Genomic DNA, 7,854 nt, shown 5'->3' on the forward strand with positions numbered 1-7,854 from the left:
GGTCCATGCAAAACTTCATAGAAACCAGATCTGATAAACCAAGGGAAGTTGCCTACACGCTCTAAATACACAGGACATGACCTGTGTAATAGAGTAAGTGAGAGTTATTCGGAACCAGTCTCCTGGCACCTGAGAGAATAACGAGCATTGAAATAAACAAGCGACTTTCATCCTCTTTCACAAAATAAAAACAGACTAAAATCAATGCCACACGTTGGAAGTTGAAGTGTGAGTTCTAAATTCTACCCTCTGTCGATGGCCGCAGGTCGTCGTTGTGGATTGGCCGCTATTCTGGCCTTGCGCGCGATTCGTGTCAAAATGGCCCCAAATATCCTGGCATCGAAAGGCTCATCTTCCGGATACCGTCGTGTCAAGCATATCCTGTCGCGCTCTTTGACACGTCGCTGGCATCGAGCCTTTAATTTCTGTTTTTTTAACCTTCTTTTTGTTTTTTTGTGCTTGGTTGGGACGAATCAGATGAATCAAATGTTGCCATCGATGGCCCTATTCTCCTTAACCGTCCCCGTTCTCTTGTCCTATTTCCGTTGGCCATTGAGTCATCAGAATGTTGTGTCACATTCCATTTTCTTTGGCCTCCAGTCTCATGAAGATTGTTGTATTTCTGTTTATGTTCTTTGATTGGTGAGACTCAGATCTGAATTTATATTTCAAAGCATTTTTTTCTTCATATAAAGTCACATGACAGATCACACCTTCGTATTTTTGCTGAAGACTAAGTTATGAGGGTTTTTTCTGTAACTAATATTTATATATTTCAACATGTCCGTTAAGATTTCTTAATGGGACAAGGTAAAAGCGTTTGTAATTAAAAAAAAACAAAAAAGGCTGAAGGGACTGAGAGAGCCTTTTAATGGGAGGGGGAGTACAGAATTTGCATTTTTTTTTGCAATTAAAGAAGAGAAGAGCTCAACGCGTAAGAAAAGGACCAGTCTCAAGCAATTCTCTTCTCTCTCCCCCCTCCCAACCCCCCCTCAACCCTCCTCCTCAACCACCACCTCTGCCTTGACACGAGAGCGTTGTGTGTGGCTACATGGCAGATTTCAGAAAGCAAATTCCCCGCCGTTACGGGATTGTGCGACTCTCCGCCTTAGCGACAAACATGGCGCCTGTCATAATGTTTGTCTTTTCAGTTGAGCAGATTACCGCCCCTGCCTCTGCGCCCTCTGCTCGCCGGAAGTGGTTGTAGACCCGCCGCCACTTGGTTTTTGCTCACCCCTCAGGATTTACTGTGGAAACTAGCTTGTGCTTGAACTGTTGCTAGACCTTCATTTTTCGGTCCGTTCTTGTGTCTTGCAAGATTAAGAACCCATTGGTCTTACTGAGTACAGAAAACAGATTACTGTCTTTTCACAGGAAACAAAAAGGCGAGTTAACAGCCGCGATCTTGCTGAAGAGGACATGAACCAAGCTGGTAACAGATGTTAACAAATCACTCGTATACTGGGATATCATAATTCATTCAGGATGTACTTTCCGATAACTCGTAACACGAAGACTCTTAAAGTATTTGGAAATCCAAGATTTACCGATCGTTATTTTCTCGCGAAAACAATCACCGCCGCCACTGGAGTTGCCAAATTGTGGTTGCATGACAGTCTTGCACCACTAGCGTGTTCAGGTCAGTTCACATCTTCAGACACAGCAGGTGACTTTCGCACAACAATCTCACGGCAGGAACATTTGTTCAGTATATCTTTTTTTGAAAGTTATCCTGCTATTCTTAGAGTAAGCATTGACGATTTCTAGACGTAATTTGTAATAGAAATATGTTGTTGTTGTTTTTGTTGTTGTCGTTGCATGTCTCGTCCTTGATCTTGCTGAGATTTGTTCTACCAATACTTTTTGTGTCATATATAGTTCCTGAATTATAAGGTTGAAACCTGAGGGCAAAGCTACAAAAACAAACAAACAAACAACTATTGAAAAACAGGAAAAGTTCGCGTTAATCTGTCTGCAAAATTGCCGCGTCCAAGAGTAAAATCTGCAAGGGAAAAAAGTCCCCATGATCCTGGTAGAAGCTGATCCAATGGGCCGCTCCCGAAGTAATAGAAAGGCGTATGAATCCAGTTTCCACAAAAATAGGCCGCAGTTTTATACCCAGATACCCAGGAGATGAGTAGCGTGGCCAGCTCAATCTTCGGCAGTAGCTCTGACTTTCCTTCTGGATAGGAGCCAGTGAGCTATATAACTCAGTGATAGAAGCTCCTCTTCCCAGTCTTTTCCTCCCTTCCTGCACTGGCTGCAATATCCCGATCCTTGGTTTGTGGCTTAGCCACGCCGCCAGTGCTCTAATGCGATCAGCCGCCCACTTTATCACAAATAGTCTGACGTTATCAGGCGAAACAAAACGACAGCAAAACGCCGCTCTATGCAAATACCGCGCAGACTCTTCCACCGTCTTGCCTTCTCCCCAAAGTTTCCAGCGCGAACGATTCCATTAGCTAAGCGTATTAGGCCGAGTGATTAGGGAGAAAAAGCGCCTGGCCGCCCTATTGTTTTCATCAGCATTCACGGCCGCTGTATCCGATTAGCTCTTATCTTCCCGCCTGCAAGACAAAAGAGTGGGCAGGGAAGGATACTCTCGCTGCAAACTGTGTCTTTTAAGCAGAGTTGTGGACCTTCGTGTGGATGAGGTCTAGTCAAAAAGCCGGAGCAAATATTTCCGTCTTTTTGTCTTACTCTCCAGGGCCGGACTAGGGGGGGGGAGGGGGGTTACAGGAGTTGCGCAACCCTCCTCCCCCTGGCTTAAGCATGTACCTCCCAAACGCATTATTTTTTTAATTTTTTTTTATTTTTCTTTTGTGGGGGAGGGAGGGGGGTTGCAGCTGGATCATCATGAAATCCGAGGAGAAATCGCACCTCTCACCCCCTCAAGACATTTTTCTTTAACAAGTTTTGTGATGAAAATATGAGTCCTTACAATCTCAATTTTTCTTCGTTGCCTATACAGCTTGCTGTCGAATTTACCTTTTTCGTTCAAGGAGAGGCTTCCTTTCCCTCCAGAAACATCAAAAAACGTTCAGCTTCAAGGGGGCTTTGCCCCCTTGCAACCCTCACCAAGGGGGCTTCGAACCCTGGACCCCCACCAAGGGGTTTCGCCCCCTGGACCCCCATCTGTAACCCCCCCCCCCCCCTAGTACATACCTAGTCCGGCCCTGCTCTCCGTAATGTTCATTCTTTTGTTCTTACTTTGACTCTTATGTTCAGCAAGAAAAATGTAACAAATGACGTTTTTGTATTTACTAAATTTGTGCGAGAAACAGAATATAGGCCTACTGATGTCGATATATCCGCATTTTCTTATCCGCATGTTTTATCTATCTGGTTTGTTTGTTTGTTTGTTTATTTGTCTGTCTGTTGGTATGTTTGTTTGTTACGTCATTTCTGCTCTCTCCCACTCTTTTCAAGTTCTCATTTTTCGCCTACCACACCACATCAAACCCCCAACCCCCTTGTGTTCCCCTCTTCCCGGCACGCTTTCGGTAAAATGAGTTGATGTCTTCCGAAAAGAACCCCACTTGAGTTGTGTAATATAATTAAAAAAAAGAAGAAGCCCCATCAGTCTGCGTCCACTACCGGAAAAACGACGACCCAGAAATGAAAAATAATGGGAATGTACAGGAAACTTCGCCGCGCGAACCCTTTTTCAAATCGTTACTTTTTTTGTTACTGGTACAAATCCTACTTCTCGCACAAACAAGTCAAGTCAACCAATCAAATCAAATCTAAAATACAGGGATAACATTATTTCTGCCAGGGAAAATACGCTCAAACAAACTATCAACCAGTATCATGTATCATGTTACCGGAAGCCGAAGTCATTTCCGGAAGTTTGAGATTTTAACCGGTAAAATACCACACATTTCCAGTTATCGCGAATCCTGGACACTAATGTCTCCCTTGTGCATCTTTTATCGCGAAGAGCACGCCGGGATCGTAGAAATAAGAACCGACTAAGAAGTTTGAGCCGGAAGCGCCTTTCGTTGAAATCAAGCGCATTGCATTGTGGGACGGTTAATCGTTGGAGCGTTGGCCGGAGAGGTCTTTTCTCTGGATTATGACGGACACATCCATCTCCACTCCAAGAACCACTACTCATGTCAAATTCTGGCACAAGTAAAGCAATGCCGTGAATAACTTACAACTAAGCAATTTTTTTGCCAATGCTCAACAAATTGTTCTCTCTTCAAAGCATGACAAACATTTTTTTAAGAAAGATTAAAAAATAACAAGTCGCGTAAGGCGAAATTACAACATTCAGTCAAGCTGTCGAACTAACAGAATGAAACTGAACTCACTGCATTTTTACAGCAAGAGCGTATACTCGTAGCATCGTCAGTCCACCGCTCGATGCACAGGCAGTGAAATTGACAAGAAGAGTGGGGTAGTAGTTGCGCTGAGAAGGATAGCACGCTTTTCTTTATCTCTATTCTTTTTAACTTTCTGAGCGTGTTTTTAATCCAAACATATCACATCTATATGTTTTTGGAATCAGGAACCCATAAGGAATAAGATGAAATTGTTTTTAAATCGATTTCGGAAATTTTATTTTAATAATAATTTTTATATTTTTAATTTTCAGAGCTTGTTTTTAATACGAATATAACATATTCATATGTTTTTGGAATGAGAAAATGATGAAGAATAAGATGAACGTAAATTTGGATCGTTTTAAAAAATCTTTTTTTTTTTACAATTTTCAGATTTTTAATGACCAAAGTCATTAATTAATTTTTAAGCCACTAAGCTGAAATGCAATACCGAAGTCCGGCCTTCGTCGAAGATTGCTGGGCCAAAATTTCAATCAATTTAATTGAAAAACAAGTCGCGTAAGGCGAAAATACAATATTTAGTCAAGTAGCTGTGGAACTCACAGAATGAAACTGAACGCAATGTAATTTTTCAGCAAGACCGTATACTCGTAGCATCGTCAGTCCACCGCTCATGGCAAAGGCAGTGAAATTGACAAGAAGAGCGGGGTAGTAGTTGCGCTAAGAAGGATAGCACGCTTTTCTGTACCTCTCTTTGTTTTAACTTTCTGAGCGTGTTTTTAATCCAAACATATCATATCTATATGTTTTTGGAATCAGGAACCGACAAGGAATAAGATGAAAGTGTTTTTAAATTGATTTGGACAATTTAATTTTGATAATAATATTTATATATTTAATTTTCAGAGCTTGTTTTTAATCCGAATATAACATATTTATATGCTTTTGGAATCAGCAAATGATGGAGAATAAGATAAACGTAAATTTGGATCGTTTTATAAATTTTTATTTTTTTTTACAATTTTCAGATTTTTAATGACCAAAGTCATTAATAAATTTTTAAGCCACCAAGCTGAAATGCAATACCGAACCCCGGGCTTCGTCGAAGATTACTTGACCAAATTTTCAACCAATTTGGTTGAAAAATGAGGGCGTGACAGTGCCGCCTCAACTTTCACGAAAAGCCGGATATGACGTCATCAAAGACATTTATCAAAAAAAAGAAAAAAACGTTCGGGGATTTCATACCCAGGAACTCTCATGTCAAATTTCATAAAGATCGGTCCAGTAGTTTAGTCTGAATCGCTCTACACACACACACACACGCACACACGCACGCACACACACACACGCACATACACCACGACCCTCGTTTCGATTCCCCCTCGATGTTAAAATATTTAGTCAAAACTTGACTAAATAGAATGAGGGTGTGACAGTGCCGCCTCAACTTTTTAAAAAAACCGGATATGACGTCATCAAAGGTATTTATCGAAAAAAAGAAAAAAACATCCGGGGATATCATTCCCAGAAACTCTCATGTCAAATTTCATAAAGATCGGTTCAGTAGTTTGGTCTACACACACACACAGACAGACAGACACACACACACACACACACACATACACCCTCATCTCGATTCCCCCCTCTACGTTAAAACATTTAGTCAAAACTTGACTAAATGTAAAAAAGCAAAGAACAGAAAAGAAAAGAAAAGAAAAGATAAGAAAATAAAACAAAAGGGAAGCGAAGAAAAGCCAAGCAAAGAAAAGAAAAGAGCAACCATTTTTTTAAACAAATGAAAAAACACCTTTGATATAAACCTTTCTCCTTGAATAAATCTTATCGTGTCTGACAGAGGTAAGAGGTTTATAAATGCTGTATTTGCAGGTACACTCATATTACCCCCCCCCCCCCGGCCCCCCTTCTCTATCTCTCGCTACCTCTCTCCTGCCTCACTATTGTTCTTTTTAAGACACTAGCAGATACGAGTCTGTACGTCGTCTCCCTGGCCTCTGTGTGTGTGTTTGTATACATGTGTGTATGTGTGTGTGTGCCTGCAGATATGGTTATGTTGATTTCTTCTGTAAATATTATCCCCTTTGTCCAAAGGGCTGTCAAAGCTGATGCCATTCAACTCTCAAAGCGTCAAAGGTTCTCTCTCTCTCTCTCTCTCTCTCTCTGTCTGTCTCTGTCTCTGTCTGTCTCTGTCTGTCTCTGTCTGTCTGTCTCTGTCTGTCTGTCTGTCTCTCTCTGTCTCTGTCTCTCTCTCTGTCTCTCTGTCTCTCTCTCTCTCTCAATCTTAATTCGTACAGTCATAATGAGTAATTTATACGACAGAGTTATGGAAGGTACACAAAGTATCAGAGAAGGAGTCAGTATCAGTCGCAGAATCCAGCCAAGTCTGTGTACCGGTCCAGGAATCCGCGCCAGCTAATAATTACAAATCCTATTACCAATGTGTGAGGAGGAACTTTGGACATGCAGCGAGCATGCCTCAATGTGCCTCCGGAGGCCGCCTGCAAGCACAACACACAGGTGCGCACGGTACGGAGTTTTCGTGGACAAATTGGCACAAAACGAGTCAATATGGCCAGCGAATTGCTGGCGTGTTCGCCGTGCTTTGCTGACACGAGAATGCTCTCCCCTTGGAATGCGCGTCATCACTTTGTGTGTGCTTTGTCAATGCGCAGGTAGTCTCGGTCGTCGAAACCCTTTGAGGTTCGCGAGATTTTGGCTAACTGAGACCGAAGTCAGCCATGCAACACGCTTTTTTTAACCTTGTTACTTATATTAGCTTTTCTTTGACGACTTGCGACATTAAAATATGATTGCATTTTGAAACTGGTGCCTTCGACTGACCCATTGATTAATTTCTCTTGGATTCGAATTTTCGGATCCTTGATCCGGGGATGTGATTATTATGCCTAGTTAGAACTGTAATTTTTTTACTGATAAACATGGAATATCAGGCCTGTGAACGAACGCATGATCAGTAATTACTCATTGACAGACTTTCATTTGAACCTTTGAGGTGATGATCGTTGACTGAGAGAGTAGTCCTTGTTTGTACGCCTAAGCTCCAATGAGCTATTGTAATTAGAAGGTAAATACGTTGTAAGTTGGGGAAGGGCTCCTAATATGGACCACTTTTTACAGTTAGTCAAGTTTTGACTAAATGTTTTAACATAGAGGGGGAATCGAGACGAGGGTCGTGGTGTATGTGGGTGTGTGTGTGTGTGTGTGTGTGTGTGTGTGTGTGTGTGTGTGTGTGTGTGTGTGTGTGTGTGTGTGTGTGTGTGTCTGTGTCTGTGTCTGTGCGTGTGTGTGTGTAGAGCGATTCAGACTAAACTACTGGACCGATCTTTATGAAATTTGACATGAGAGTTCCTGGGAATGATATCCCCGGATTTGTTTTGATTTTTTTCGATAAAACCCTTTGATGACGTCATATCCGGATTTTTGTAAAAGTTGAGGCGGCACTGTCACACCATCATTTTTAAATCAAATTGATTGAAATTTTGGCAAAACGATCTTCGACAAAGGCCGGACTTTGGTATTG

Source organism: Littorina saxatilis, linkage group LG2 (genome assembly GCF_037325665.1).
Source record: "Littorina saxatilis isolate snail1 linkage group LG2, US_GU_Lsax_2.0, whole genome shotgun sequence".
Lineage (NCBI taxonomy): Eukaryota > Metazoa > Mollusca > Gastropoda > Littorinimorpha > Littorinidae > Littorina > Littorina saxatilis.